General features: G+C 36.8%; 1 protein-coding gene and 1 long non-coding RNA gene across 5 annotated transcripts in view; one reads left to right on the top strand and one right to left on the bottom strand.

Annotated features, from left to right (window-relative positions):
- Nucleotides 1-11,104, bottom strand: part of LOC126832539 (uncharacterized) — a 96,484-nt gene extending 85,380 nt beyond the window's left edge. For all 4 annotated transcript variants that reach the window (XM_056103418.1, XM_056103419.1, XM_056103420.1 and 1 more), the window contains exon 1: nucleotides 11,031-11,104. The gene's annotated coding sequence lies outside the window, so the exon portion shown is untranslated. The remainder of the gene's footprint in view (nucleotides 1-11,030) is intronic.
- A 4,279-nt stretch (nucleotides 11,105-15,383) lies between these two features.
- On the top strand, nucleotides 15,384-16,682 carry LOC126832580 (uncharacterized). The gene is made up of 2 exons (XR_007684782.1): nucleotides 15,384-15,435; nucleotides 16,000-16,682. It is a non-coding gene; the product is annotated as an uncharacterized LOC126832580 (long non-coding RNA).
- Nucleotides 16,683-16,996: the final 314 nt, after the last annotated feature.

The following is a 16,996-nucleotide window of genomic DNA, read 5'->3' as shown; positions in this document are numbered from 1 at the left end:
GCCAGGACCTGTGTTGGCCCCGAGCGCCTCAATTCTACGGCAGTTGTAACTATTAAAACATCAGCATCTGCTCGAGCTTTCTTTACTTCAATATTATGTTCCCTCATCACTTCAGCTAGTAGGTCAATGAAATTAGACTTGTTTACTTCGTTTGACAAAAAATCCTCTTTCTTAGATTTGAGCTGTTTGTCACGGCCAAGTCCAATAACCTCTGTGGATCTTATACTGCCTCTGTTGCGACGGCAGTGTATGGTGTCCTTAGTGGATGGGCCGTTATAGCCGTCGAAAACTACGACAGGATTGGCATGTTGTTGAAGGTGATGTACATATTGTAAAGCAATGTGCCCAAACGTCTATCGTTCTTCCAGTTAAGGTAGCCATGGAGTAGCGAACTGCCATCGACAAGTGTGCATATTGGCTTAAACGGAATCGTTACAGTAGTATTCATCGATGTTAGTACATCAGCAAGCTGCGACTTTGTAGCACTGCGAATTTGGCCAAACTCATCGAATAGAGAAGTTGGATGACTGGCTACTTCATATACGAGGAGTTTCTTTCCGTCATCGATGTCAGCGTGATTTTGTCCGATTGTTACTAGGCGCTGGAATAGTAATTGAGGATCTATGTTAACTGATTCGCCGTCTATATGTACCTTTTTAGCAGTCCCCATAGTAATGACTTCATTCTTTTTCCGAAACGAGTGCTCATACGCATCATTACAGTAGGCATTTTCCATGATACTGCGTCCAACTTCATACGATTTATGACAATTCACTGATGGCTCGGCTTTCTCACATGTGATAAGATTTCGCATATCGAGAGATGGCTGGAATGGGTTGTTCTGTACGAGGAATTGTAAGATTTTATAAGCATCGTTATTGTCTCGTTCAATCCGGCTAGGTGATACTTCTTTGTGTTGGTCACTAGTTTCGTATCTTAGGTTAGTTAGTTCTTGCATCGATCCACTTACTGCCGAGCATATCGGCAAAGCCAAAAGCCATCTGTTCCGCTGACTTTCGTCCATAATTCCACGTCCTCTCGTCAATCCTCCGGTCCATTTCATGCATCTCATAAGTGTTTGTTCATTTACCAGATCTTTAGGTAGACCTGCCCAGAAACGGTTGCTTCTCCGGATAACAAAGAGTCCCATATCGAACATAGAGTAAATTACAGGATTTGTTTTCTCCAACTCTATCTTGCAAAAATATTTGTACACTTTTAGCATAATTTCTGTGTCCTGTTGCCGCAAAATAATAAACCATTTCGGACAAGCACCATAGGTTCAACTTCCAATTACTTGTTCTCTCAGAATGTATAAATGTTCTCAGTAGATCGACCATCGTCATGTATTTAACCCATAATTCTCCCATTGGCTGTTCTTTTAGGATGGTTTTACGATTCTTGATTCTTTGCTGAACCTCTGTATTGCATCACCACATGTAGAAATAGCTTCGTCAGATGAAATTTCGTTTGATACCATTCTATCAAACAGTTCAATCAACTTTTGAATTTCAGCGGGAATTGAAGCGTTTTCTTCTTCACCTTCCAGGGGTAAATCGTATTCGTCAGAAATCACGAGTGCGTTTAGCCCTGAATCTACCAAAAAATGACCACGAATAGACCTCGCGTAAGATTTTCCACTCAGCATGTCAATTACTGCATTTTCACCGTACACCTCTTCTAAAACTTTATTCAATCCTGAACTATCCATCAGATGCCCTATGCTGCCAAGAAAGCTCATGGCAGTATGAAAACCGCCGAGGTCTAAAACAATCGGAGGGATTTTATGGTACAATAGAATCAAATTATCAAGAGGTGGATTGTAGAAATATATATTAATCATCGATTTTAGAAACTCACTAGACAATTTTGTGTCTCGTTTTATGAGCGCTTTGATCTTTATTTCAGGTGTTAGAGTTTCTACCATTCCCATAGCATGGAATGATTTCTTACCGTCGATCGACCATGGATTGCAATCCGCATTATCGGCCATATATTGACGAAAATGTCCACCACATTCAGAAAATATGTTTTGAACGCTGGGTATACGTTTTGAGGAAAGAAGTGACGATTCTGTAGTTAAAACGGGCATGTCAACGTCATCAACGTTTGGCATATCAGCCGTCACCATTGAAGCAATTTCCAATTCTGGTGGTTCAGGGTTATCGGCGGAAACCAATGAATCGTTGTCACTATGGGGTATCTCTGCGATCTGTTCTGATTGACAAGTGTGAGATGCAGCACATGTCTCGAAGTTCAGTACTTCTGAATACGATGAACAAAAGCCATGAGCATTGAGTGTATCAATGAGGAAACGCGATCCGTACTGATGGTGCAGCTGTACAGCAAGACCCAGTTGTATAGGACACAGTATTGCCCTTGGTCTAACAGCCTGTGTTAAACATTGTCCCAGTGATGCTGTCTTCATCTCTGCTTTTGTCCCGACTATCAATTCCTCCAAGAATAACTTTAAAGTTTCGGGCAGATAGGTAAGCATCGTATCAAGAGAATTCATAGATTCAGTTTCGGGATAAAATTCCTTGGTCTCGTTGGAGAATTTCTGAATTATATCACTCTTTAATAATGCTGCGCTAGCTCGTATCAACCTCTCCTTAGACTACACAAAATAAATGTCTTGTTTCTCGGGCAACTGACAGCTGAAACTGTAGGGGGGGAGGGCGGTTTATATTTTTTTTTATCTCATTTCTGGCTAGTGGAAGGTGCAAAATAAAATTTGCCTATTGTTGAAAATTGTTGGGGCGGGAGGGCGGCCTTGTATTTTTTTTTTTTTTTAATGAGAAAGTCATTACTTGTCTACGGTTTTGCTTTCAGTTATATATTATACATACTTAGAACATAAACCCAAAAATCAAGTCTACTCAAACACTGAACACTGACTGAAAGGAAAATAATTTTCCATATTTAATTCACGGTGTTCTATCTGGGGTTTATATCGAATGACTATTTAAATTTAACTAACAACTCGTCAGTAAAACCATCAAATGTGTAATCCAATTATTATTTTCCGGATTATCAAAACTACCATTAAATGTGCTAATGACCCAGATTCTGACTAAGGTATGGTGACTATCATCGTATCGTATTCGTAGCCACAAGTTATAATAATTAACCTGTTCTACGATTCATTGTTTTATAAGTAGGATTTTTTCAAACATGGACCGACTGAAGCCGGCAATAATGAGCCGATTAAGATCGAATGATTTAAATACATTGCATTGTTGTCAATGACTTTCGGTGTTTAACACGAATCAAATGGACAAAGACCAGTAATTATTTCCCCTTATTTCTAGTAATTATTTCCCCTTATTTCATGGCTTAGACTTATGTGACACTCAAGGTTTACTTTTTTACTGCCTGTTAACTGGTTTCTTTTTGGAGGGCCAGTGACAGGCTGTTCGCTAGAAATAAAGAGGTTTATTTCTATTTCCAGTTGAAACCATATTTTTTTCTTATTTTCTCACTGTTTTTTTATTGCATATTTTATCCCCAGCCTCCTATCATTTTAGGTGCCAGGGTAATGTTTCATAGAGTGGAATGATTGACCTCAACACAAGTATTAAAAAAAAAGAAGCAAAACAGGTGAGATAAATGTGCATTTCATACACTTTAAGAAGTACATCCAACCTGATCCCCACTTCTGCTCACTAATAGTAATGGGCTGGAAATTTGGTACTGCACAGGCCTGTCTTCTCCCCTTGACATTTAACTGAATGACAGAATTCCACATTTTGACCATTTTCTGGATGTCAATGACCGTTTCCCTGGATAGTATTCGCCCCAGAATTCTCATTCTCATCCAAATTTAACATTTCAGGTCTACATCTCAAAACCTGATGTCTTCCTGGACTGGCTTTAGGAGAACGATGATGCATATCAATTTCATCCCTGATCTCTATGACACCTGTGGTGGAAGTGGAGGGCAAATCGTAATAAGTTTGGGTTCCAGCCCCGAGGACCTCTGTAAACTTTGCTTTTTGGTGATGACTTAATTTCCGAGCTTGAAAAGGACGCCCGTGTGTTTATCATGGCCTCTCATATTGGAAGATAACATTAATGGCTTGTGTGTTGATCGACGGTTGTGCATATCTCTTGGTCAGGAAAGTTGTAGGCACCATCGCCATTGTAAATCATTTGACAGGCCCGAGTGAACAGGGCGACCTATGATTGGTCAGCAATGTATCGGATTCCATAATTGGGGGTGGGGATGAAAAAACTGTTGTAGTGTTACATAATCAGATTATTTCAACTTATTTATCCTGTGGAAATACAACTAATATAGGAGATATTTTGAAATTCATAGGCACTGCATGTTTCAACATTTTAGATTTGACCACAATTTGGCACTTGAAACTATGTTAACAGAGAAAAACTGTGTGGTTTTCGATGAAAGTGTTAAAAGTCTAATATTGCATCATGATTACTGTTTTAAAGTATTTTCGTGTTTGATTTATATTGAATTCATCTCATCTTTTTGAAGAATGCATTTATGTTCAAAAATAAAAATGTTCTGTGGAATTCAAAATTCATGTGCTTTTAAATTATCAGATTCCAAACTGGGGGGTGGGGATGAAAAAGCTGTTATAGTGTTACATAATCAGATTATTTCAACTTACTTATCCTATGGAAATACAGCTATATAGGAGATATTTTAAAATTGATAGGCATTGCATGTTTCAACATTTTAGATTTGACCACAATTTGGCACTTGAAACTACGTTAACAGAGAAAAACTGTGTGGTTTTCGATGAAAGTGTTAAAAAGTCTAATATTGCATCATGATTACTGTTTTAAAGTATATTCGTGTTTGATTTATATTGAATTTATCTCATCTTTTTACAGAATGCATTTATGTTCAAAAATAAAAATGTTCTGTGGAATTCAAAATTCATGTGCTTTTAAATTTCTGTCTGAAATTCCGCAGTTTTCTGATGTATTATAGTGTTTGCAGAATGCCGCACAGCTCATCTGAAAATGCATAGATTTTCATATTCTTTAGCCAGGGAATTGCATATATGTTTGTTTATTAGATAACAACAGATTTGTTTAAACTGCAGAAACATGTGAGGTATATAGGACTAAGACTAGTAATTATTTCCCCTTATTTCATGATGGACGAATGTAGTGCGAGTTATAAATAGACAATTTTTCCCTTAATTTTTTTCTCCCCTCTTCCTGCATTTTTGGGTTGACTTTTTGGTCTAGAATTGGAGAAAAGGGATCAAATTTGCAATTTCATAGCAGTTTTGGGTAATACTGATGATATTACAGCGGAGGGATAGGGGGTGTAAAGTGTCTTTCTGCAGAGCAATCATTGTGTCGGAAGTGAGATTTTCACCCCTGTCAACTTCAAATCCGTGTAGCAAAAAATCTAAATGGTCAACCCCCTACAAAATTATGATGAGGAGATTGCCAAATGTTGTCCCCATTGTGCCTATAAAGATTGGAACCAACGGAATGTTGAGCAAAAAGCTACAGCCTGTGATGTTACAGTCATTTAACATTGAAGTCAATGGGCAAATAATTGCTAGTCTGAGTCCAAATTCTAGTTCACAAGGGGAGGTAATTAAAATCACGTGATACAAAAATGGAGGTTCTTTCGATATCAATAAAAAAGACCCGTAAATAAGCGTTTACATCCGAATCAGTTTAATACATTTGAATGGATATTCACGTATGGGGCATGTAGATACATGCGGCATATTTTTTTTATGACTTGCTTATCGATGTTCGGGCGGGTGTTATATATTTTTTATTTTTCATCAAGACTAATAAATAATAAAATAGGCCGCACGCGCAACCAATTTTGCGTGCGGGCGGTGCCCGAGAAACATCTTATTTTATTTGTGTTGCCTTATCTTTCTTAACATCATATCGAGGTTTTTCGTAAAATTCTTGTAATATTTCTGCTGCTGTGTGATCAAAAGTGACGATATCTCTTTTACCACTTATGTTGGAAATTACTACACTCTCTCCTAGTGTTTCCTGTAGTTTTTGCTTCATATATTTTACACTATATGGCGGTGTATACATTCTCGACATTTCATCAACTAATTCAGTGATACTGATCTGCTCGCCTAAGTTAGCTACCAAATTTTCAACTACTGCTTGAAATGCCCGATCTCGCTCTCCATCTATTGGTCTACCACCAGCAGATGAAGCACCAACAGCTTGATTGTTTACAGAGTCAGGTGATTCTTGGTATATAATAGGGATTTTCTTGCCAGTTCTAAAGTTGACACTACAAATTTGATGATATATAGCATCTGCTGCATGAAGATCCTGCCCTACATACTCCATCCTGCCATTCACTATCGCCGACCAGTCATCATGCCTTTCAATACAGATGTTTCTTAGTTGATTTTGAAAACTCGTCGTTCGTACTAGAAATGCAACTTCGGATCTACCAGAATGAATAGCATTAACAGTAGCTGGTTGACCACAAAATAAACAGCACTTGCTGTAGTCAAATAATGCACATTGAGAGCGGCGTTTACGTGGCGGACAGATATTATCAGAAACAGTTTCATGTCCCTTTTTCCCTATAAGTTGAGTTTTCTTTGCATTCACTAGTGACTTTCTACATTTCGCATGGACCGCGGTGCCTGCTGCCACATGCAACTCAATCTGTCTAGCCTTTGCGGCATTATTGATTCCATCTGCGCCCCGCTGTGTGATAGAAACGGTTTCATCGCCATTAGCCAACGGTGCACTACATATAGGACACCCATACATCGTAAAATGACGCCGACAATTTACCGGGTTCTCATAAAACTCATTTCCGTAGCAGAAAAAGTTTAGTAATTTAACAATATGGCGCTGATGACAGACGTCACGAGAATGACGTCAAAATGACGTTACAACGTCACAGTGAGGTTGTAGGTAAAAAATGTCTGCATTTTTGAACTCGCGAGTATCGATTTCCTATTGTCGGTTATACATTTATTTCCTCTAAAATCAACCATTTCGGAGATTTCAGTGATTTTCTGGTCCAATGGCGGCCATCTTGGATTTATGTTAATTATGCAAATTTCCCCAAGACCGATAATGGCCGCTTTTGTTATGGGAGTACTAAGACCATACCTGAACAGTTCCCAAAGAAATTATTTCTGTTGCAGTTTGTTCTAGGTGCATTTTTATCTATACCCGCCTAAAACTATGATTTTTCATGAGAGAGAGATAGCTTGATCTGAATTTGGTTTCCTCGTGTTAGGGTGACCCACCATAAATAAATATCTCGACAATTACGCCACAATATTTATATATATGCCAAGCCTCAAATCAGTTTCACACAATTATAGTCACTAAATAAACGATCATGTTGTACTTAATAAGCTATGACCATCAATCATCTATAAATAATAGACTGAAAACTGGTTCCAAGTTGCGTCCATAACATCCAGACACTTTTGAGTAAAAGATAGGTTACGTGCCCTTGTTTTGAAATTAGTCTCGCTTAACCAGTCTATCGACCATTCTACGTCTGATTGACAGGTCGGGATAATCAAGACTACTTTTTTACGAAACATAACAGAAAGCTAGAACAAGAAATTGAATTTAGAAATAAGCACTTTAGACAACTCAACAATTGTTTTAAGAAACTTGTAAAAGTAAAATGAAACTACTGCTAGTATCATGTTCCTGCTAAAGAAAATGATTCAGATATAGTATTTGTACTAAACCAAAAGATGTCGCTCTTAACGGTACAGTTAATGATAAAGCAATTTAAAAAATAAAACAAACGTAATTACTAAAGCTGCTGTAATAACCAAGAAGCTAAATTTTACTGCTATTCAAAATCGTCAACAATAGATTTTTTACGGCTGTAATAGTTGATATATTTGTAGAGAATTGCACGTGCCATGGCTATTTATCGACTCAAAGCGAGTGCGGGGTAGTCAGAAATCAGTTCGAGACACGCAACTGAAGCGTGCACATTTAGCCGTGTCGAGACCAACTTTCTGTAAAGTGCACGGGTCACCCTACTCGTGTATGGGATGGCAATTCCAGGTATGTCACTAAGTTTTAGTCGTCTAAAATAAAAACTGAGGAAATGGCATGCAATTTTCGTGTCATGTGACAGTAGTTATTATTTTGAACAAGCCAACAGTGAGGCTGATGTCCCCCGCCGAAATAGGAAAATAATTAGAGGACACATATAAATTTATCACAAATTATCTTTTACAAAGTATTGAACAATCAAACAGTATATCTTTACTTATAGTCTAAGCATACAATGTTTTTGATGGAATAATTATAGCATATTAAGGGGAAAACATGCTCTATGCCTACAGATCTAGAGTTTGGTTGTATCAACGGGTCTATTTTCCATCTTGCTGCAAGTTGTGCAAAGTTCACTGTTTTCTTTCTGTCATTAAATGTCAATTCATTATTGCATACTACATATTTAATTAATTTATAATAGTTTCTTTTTCAATTTGTTTTTTCCATCCTCATGGTGTTGGTTTTTACATTTCTAAACAAGTACAGGTGACAGAGTATTCCCTTCCTAATGAAATTATTGATATTGAATACCATACTATAAAATTAGACTATAATCATAAGCCATTGATTCTAGTTGTAATATACAAATCACATTCACAACATCTTACTGACTTTATAACTCAGTTTGATACATTAGTTAGTGGTATTAAACAAAACTCTCACAATATTCTACTACTTGGTGATTTTAATATGGATCCAACACAACTTGACAATATTCTTTTGAAACACAATTTACAACAATTGATTACATCTCCAACTCATTTCCATGGTGGTACATTGGATTTTATCATATCATCTATTCCTGATATAAATACTGGCTCATTCCCACTACCATATACAGATCATCATATCATATGGGCATCATTACCATAAAAATGTAAATCTTAAGTCCCATCACCATTTAACACAATTCTTTGCTCACTGCTCACATATAAATAGACATAGTTTTTGTATTTTATGATCTTTTCTTCTTCCATTCTCCCTCAAAATAATAACTAATGTGATTATTGTTATAAAAAATTTGAACAGTGAAAAATAAAGAGTTTAAAAAAAAAACAACATTGTCATTATTTATTCATAACTTATACCATGGATAAAAAGCAACTGCTAAAATGCACTACCTGGTGGCTTATTTGGCTTAGCCTTATGCAAAACTTAGTCAAGGCAGAACTTAGTCAAGGTATTCATGTAATGAAACTATAAACCAAGTTTGATCACTCTCACTTAATTAGAACTAAAGTTATCGTGCCCCAAAGCATCAACCAATCAAATAGCTTATCTCGGCCTATGCAGAAAATGCTCATTATCGAGGTATTCATGTAATGAAACTATAAACCAAGTTTGATCACTCTCACTTAATTAGAACTAAAGTTATCGTGTCCCAAAGCATCAACCAATCAAATGACTTATGTCGGCTTAGCCTGCGCAGAAAAGGTTCATCTAATTAGAACTAAAGTTATCGTGCCCCAAAGCATCAACCAATCAAATAGCTTATCTCGGCCTATGCAGAAAATGCTCATTATCGAGGTATTCATGTAATGAAACTATAAACCAAGTTTGATCACTCTCACTTAATTAGAACTAAAGTTATCGTGTCCCAAAGCATCAACCAATCAAATGACTTATGTCGGCTTAGCCTGCGCAGAAAAGGTTCATCTTCGAACTCCATCTAGGCATTGACCTAATAAAGGCCTACACCAAGTTTGAACCTTCTACCTCAATTGGGAGGAGAGTTATTGTGTCCCAAAAAGTGTGACGGACAGACAGACAAACAGACAGACGGACGAACCCATTTTAATAGTCCCCTGCTTTCTTCGAAAGGCGGGGGACAATAAGCATACACACCAATTTTGAACATTTTAACTCAATTCGAAGGAGTGTGACGGACAGACAGACAAACAGACGACGGACGAACCCATTTTAATAGTCCCCTGCTTTCTTCGAAAGGCGGGGGACAATAAGCATACACACCAATTTTGAACATTTTAACTCAATTCGAAGGAGAGTTATTGTGTTCCAAAGTCTCAGCAAATCAAATTGCTTATCGCTCTGCTTAATCTGAGCAGAAAATGCTCATTATCGATCTTAGTCAAGGTATTACTGTAATGAAACTATACACCAAGTTTCATCACTCTCACTTAATTAGAACTAAAGTTATAGTGTTCCAAAGCATCAACCAATCAAATTGTTTATCTCTGCTTACCCTAAGCGGAACGGACAGACAAACAGACAGACGGACGAACCCATTTTAATAGTTCCCTGCTTTCTTCGAAAGGCGGGGGACAATAAGCATGAACATTTACTCAATTCGAAGATCAACCAATCAAATTGTTTATCTCTGCTTACCATAAGCGGAACGGACAGACAGACAAACAGACAGACGGACGAACCCATTTTAATAGTTCCCTGCTTTCTTCGAAAGGCGGGGGACAATCAAAGTAGGAGAGTTATTGTTTTCCAAAGTCTCGACCAATCAAATTGCGTATCACTCTGCTTACCCTGAGCAGAAAATGCTCATTATCAAACTTAGTCAAGGTATTACTGTAATGAAACTATACACCAAGTTTCATCAATCTCACTTAATTTAATTAGAACTAAAGTTATCGTGTCCCAAAGCATCAACCAATCAAATTGCTTATCTCTGCTTACCCTAAGCGGAAAATGCTCATCTTCGAACTCCATCAAGGCATTGACCTAATCAACACATACACCAAGTTTGAACATTCTAGCTCAATTAGGAAGAGAGTTATCGTGCCCCAAAGTATCAACCAATCAAATTGCTTATCTCTGCTTACCCTAAGCGGAAAATGCTCATCTTCGAACTCCATCAAGGCATTGACCTAATAAACACATACACCAAGTTTGAACATTCTAGCTCAATTAGGAAGAGAGTTATTGTGTCCCAAAAAGTGTGACGGACAGACAGACGGACAGACAGACAGACGGACGAACCCATTTTAATAGTCCCCTGCTTTCTTCGAAAGGCGGGGGACAAATATTGTTTTTACCTGGCTTCAGTTCAGGTCTTTCACGCGCACAATACTGGATCTTCTATGAGTCACGTTCTATTTTTCACTCGGCAACCCGGCATATCTCTGCAGATTTCACTCGGCCAACTTCGGTTACTCCTCTACACCAAACCATGTTTCCAAACAGAGTTATCTTTCCGTGAACTGCAAATTATATTTTTAACAATGAGTTGAATTCTATTTTTCACTCGGCAAACTTCGACAGATTCCGGAAAACCTCGGCAGAGCTATATTATTATTGTTCGATTTATATAGCGCTTCATTACACGTGAAGTGTTTCTAAGCGCATATCACAAACATATACTTCAAACACACAGAAACAATCAAAATCAGGAGAACATAATTAAACACAGCTGCCTGTTAGGCGCTATTATTCAAAGGTTTATATCCAACAAATCAACCGGCTAATCTCGATATTGAACTCAGTCGAGGTATTACCTGATGAACACCTACACCAAGTAGAGTTCAAAAATAAAAACAAAGTTTAAAAGAATCAACTTCATTAACAAAAATTAAACAATCATAAACTAAACAGATAAATCAAATTCAAACGAAACAAATAAAACAAAGAAAATGAAAAGAGCAGTTCGTTACCATTCTACATTAACAAAATAAAGGAAATCAACTTGTGAAAATTTTTTCAAAAAATAAGAGCAAAGTAACACTAATGTTAATAATTATCAAAAGGAACCAAGATCTTAATGATAAAAACATATATTTAAAGTTTCATCCAAATTGGATAAAAACTGTGGTCTCTAGAGGGTCCACAACCTTGATATCTATCTATTTCTTAATTAATTACAGGTATGTAAATTATTGTACCGGTAACCTAAATTTTATGAATATTGTTGTGATGTTATGACGATGTGCAATGCATATTGATATTGTGTTTACCTGTTTAAGATGAGTCAATAAAAATCTTTTCTTAAATATTTAGCACCCATGCCATTTAATTGGACGTACGGTATCCGAGACTTTGTTTAATATTATCATAGCAATCCAATAGTACATGTACCTATGCCTATTTAAAGATACATTCCTGTGTACAAACTGGGTGATTTATGGTATTATAATAGGACTAACACATATTCAAACTAATTAATTTGTCATAATTTTGCTTCAAATCCTTCTCAAAACATTGTAATTTAGGCTAAATAAATAGAAACTATAATATAGCCAAAGAAATATATACTGACAGTATATATTTCAATGATATAACTCTACGACTTGTCACTTGATCCTTGATACATTTTCCAAACTGAGTTATCTTATCGAGACAATAGGCCTATCGTATGATTTCCCTACCGATCGCCGCCATTTGGAACAACGACACTGCCGTCACTTGACGTAAGGTTTAGCTTCTACCTACTTTTACGAAATTTCTTGATATCTTGATCATTTTAAATAAAAGCAATTAAGCGGTTATGGCTGAACTTTGTCTATTCGGTCATTCTTTTATTCATCGTGTATCCCATAGGATTGGTAATAGACTACCACGTCATTGGGGGTTGGGGGACGGATCCATCGTGTTTGGCGTAGCGGAGGGACGTCACTAAATTTAAGACAGTATGTAGGAAAGATTCCTGTTAGCGTTGATGTTGTTTTCGTTCAGACTGGGGGTAATGACATAGGTCTACACAATCAACAGGCTGTTCGCATTGTTAACGATAAATTAACTTAGTTAATTTGATTCGTCAGCAATGCCCATGGGCTGTTATTGTTGTGGGCAATTTGTTTGCTCGCCTCAAACCTCGTGGTCTGAGTGATAAGCAGTACAACGAAGTTAAGAATTCGGTGAACAACCTGCTCCGCCACAGGTTGTCATTTTTATATCGAGTGCTTTTTTGGAATTCCAGTCGGAAGACGAGGTATAGGGCATTGCACTTCGATCGTTGGGGAGTTCACCTTAATGCTGCAGGCAATCGTCTTTTTGCCAATTCGATTCGTGCAGCATTTATAATGGCTCTTTCCCTATTCAACGAGTGAACTGTTCACTTATTATTATTAATTCTATCGTTGTCCATTTTCTTGGTGGGAGCATTATGGTTTAGTAATGCACCACAATGAAGGCTACCGGTAGCCTTCAAATCTTAAAGTTAAACCTTAGTAAAGTGACTCAGGTGTTTGACATGTAAGTTTACATTTTTTTTTTTAATGAATATTATAACTTGACCTTGTAAACAAATAAAGATATCATGTGATCTTTTCTGTATTAAATTTATATGCATTATTTAAATTTGTAAAATAAAGAAGAAGCCAGTTAAATTTCAATAATTTATATTAAACATACATTATGCAAGAGCAAAATCTGCCTATTGTATTCGTAGGTCTTTCTTTTAAACTTTAGGCCTTAAATGTTATAAAAACTATTAATTACTAAATTAGACATTAATTAACTTATCCAGACCATAATCTATTAATCAGCTCTCATGCAATGTCAAGGATAGCTTCTCTCTGTTCTACTGCGATGTCCATTTTCGTTCAAATTACTTTTTAACTACACTTTTTTTGTAAGTTAGGATGTGACTAGGCTAATGAAGATGGATGTTAGAATGGTTTTAAGTCATTTCAATACTTGTTTGGAAAATAAAATGTAGAAATGATTTAATTATTGTACTCATTGAAGTCATAGAAATGTAGGGTAGAATTTGAGCAAAGTTATGACTTACATTGAAATTTCCCTGATTGCAGGTGATATTGACATTCGGGTTTGCGTTATACTCACACTCACATGTATGGAAAGGATATCTTGACATAATTACTTGCATTACATGTATTTAAAATGATTTTGAAGCTTTTCCAGTGACGTTTATTTATTAAATAATCACATGAGAACATTTAGAGTTGATTAAGCATTGACACTTTGGATAATTCTGGAATGGATTGATCAATTAAAAATAAGTTGAAGAGGTAGTAGTAAAAAGGATATACATTAACAATTTAAAGTCCCACTGTCAATATTTGAAAACAAAAATCTACATTCAAATCTTATCTGGAACAGTTCATTGTGTTACAAGCCATTTGTTCTTAATAGATAGCCGAATAGGCTTCTTCATTTCACTAATTTAAATGATGCATATGAATTTCATACAGATTGGGTGATAACTTTTGTCGTTCAAGCGTTCACAAGATTCAACAATGTGAAACAAGGGCCATAACTCTAGATGTACTTAACGGAAATTTGCTGAAACTCAATAGGCTTGTTCGTTTTACTAATTTAAACGATACCTTTAAATTTCATACAGATCGGATAATAACTTTTGTCGTTAAAGCAACCACAAGGTACAACAAAGTGAAACAAGGGCCATAACTCATGGCGTAATTAAAGGAAATTGCTGAACTTCAATAGGATTCTTCGTTTCACTAATTTAAATCATGCATATCAATTTCAAACAGATCGGATGATAACTGTTGTCATTAGAGCGTTCACAAGATTCAACAAAGTGAAACAAGGGCCATAACTCTAGATGATTAACGGAAATTGCTGAAATTCAATAGGCTTCTTTGTTTTACTAATTTAAATGATGCATATAAATTTCATACAGATCGGTTGATAACTTTTGTCGTTTGAGCGTTCACAAGGTTCAATAACATGAAACAAGGGCCATAACTCTAGACGTAATAAACGGAAATTGCTGAAATTCAATAGGCTTCTTCGTTTCACTAATTTAAATAATGCATATAAATTTCAGAAAGATCGGATGATAACTGTTGGAGTTAGAGCGTTCACAAGGTTCAATAAAGTGAAACAAGAGCCATAACTCTAGACGTAAAAAAACGGAAATCGCTGAAATTCAATAGGCTTCTTCGTTTCACTAATTTAAATAATGCATGTAAATTTCAGAAAGATCGGATGATAACTTTTGGAGTTAGAGCGTTCACAAGGTTCAATAAAGTGAAACAAGGGCCATAACTCTAGACGTAATAAACAGAAATTGTTGAAATTCAATAGGCTTCTTCGTTTCACTAACATAAATATTGCATCTAAATTTCACAAAGATCGTATGTTAACTTTTGGCATTAGAGCGTTCACAAGGTTCAACAAAGTGAAACAAGGGCCATAACTCTAGACGTAATAAACGGAAGTTATTGAAATTAAATAGGCTTCTTCATCTCACTAATGAAAACAACATATATCAATTTTAAAACAATTGGATGATAACTTTTGGCGTTAGAGCGTTCACAAGAAATTGTGGACGATGGACGGACGGACGTACCGACAGGCGGACGGACGGGGGCGACGGCAATATACGTCTACATTTCAGTGTGGGCGTATAAAAACCAATTTAGCCAAGCATTGCATTTCTACACCCTTTCACTGAAGCAACGTTCCTGTTCCTTGAGCAGGGTTATCCTGTGACAACACCAGAAGATTGATATATGGGTGGGCTGGTCTAGTGGTCTAATGCATGCCCTTTTGATCATAAGATATGTCCTTGAATCAATTTGAGCCAAGCTTGTATGTGACAAGGAGTAGAATCTCATGTCCAGTATCGTGCATTTTTTCCCGTTCCGTCAACATGCTGCCAATGGCTATACAAGGGCCCTTTTTTCTTGTCCAGTCCATCTTGCCCTTGCAACAAGACGAAAAAAGGCTGGAAAAACCTGAGGAACTTCATTGGCCAGATTAAAAACAGATTCTTATCAATGAGCCAGTGTCCTACACACTGAGTCAGAACCCACCGAGCCAGCGGTTTACCCACAGAGGTGGGTCTTTACCCACTGAGACATTGTCTTACCAACTGAGCTGGTGGCTTAACCCCTGAGCCGATGGCTTATCCACAGAGCTGGCACCTCATGTACTGAGCCACCTTGGTTTTCGTTCTGCTCTTGTATTGCACATAAAAATGCCTTCCTGGCTAGGCAAAGATTTGACCTTTAATTGATGAATGCCATTATTTAAAGTTAACCTAGATATCATGTCTTAGTAAATCGTTTTTCATTCCAGGTTTCTGCTTACACTAAACCTGATCAAGTGATAGAATCTGTCAGTTTTGATACGTTGCTTAAAGAAGCGGAGGTGTTGAAGAAAGCTGCCGAGGATGCAGGAGAAAACGTTACAGCTACTACAGCTGAGGGAACTGATTCAGAAACTGAGACCAGTGACACAGATGTTGAAATGAAGGAAGAAGTAACAGATTCACAGGCTAAGAAGAAATATCCTAGAAAACCACATTACCGTCATGCTGATAGATTTATTTTAAAAGCTGCCCAGGCACGACTAGACGAATTCATAAAAGTTAAAATGCTAAAAGATCTACTGTTTGGACCTGCTTTCCCTCATCATATCACACGCCAAATTAACGGCTTACTGTATAACCTCCCCGTTCCAGTTCGCTTTATAAATCATTCCACTAGAAATCAGATGTACACCATTGTAACGCAAAGTATGTCACCGATCAAAATTGTCGCATTTCTCAAAGCCAACGGTGGACAGTCTGGTCGCTTTCGTTTAGTCGACAAATCAGAACTTCCGACACATAAGGACATTTTACCAGAACTTAAAAGTAGGGAAATTTTAACTAAGATCAAATCCAAATTTTAGTAGAAATTTCAATTTTGATTGGCTAAGCACTAAAACCAATCAAATTGTTGGCTTTTTTTTGCTAATAAATATAAGTGCTAGTCTAATGTCTTGTCTCAATTACATCTTCAACAGAATGGTTTTGTTTCTAATTTAAAATCCAAATATTTGTCTAAAGTCTTTACCAGTTGTGTGGTTGAGTGGTCTGATGTATGCTTTAGATCATAAGGTCTGTCATTGATTCAAGTGCCATGGTTTGTGTTGAAGGTACTTCCAACCTTATTTGTCTTATTTTCGCCAGTCATGTTTGGCCGTTTTGACTGACTTGCAGTGAAATTGACCAACTGGAGAATACTAGTAGATCATAAGGTCTGTCTAAAGTTTAGACAAATATTTGGATTTTAAACTAGATTTATAAGGG

The sequence above is a fragment of the Patella vulgata genome, chromosome 9, assembly GCF_932274485.2.
Source record: "Patella vulgata chromosome 9, xgPatVulg1.2, whole genome shotgun sequence".
Taxonomy (NCBI): domain Eukaryota; kingdom Metazoa; phylum Mollusca; class Gastropoda; family Patellidae; genus Patella; species Patella vulgata.
Note: the sequence above shows the minus strand (reverse complement) of the source record. Positions and strands in the feature narration are given on the sequence as shown.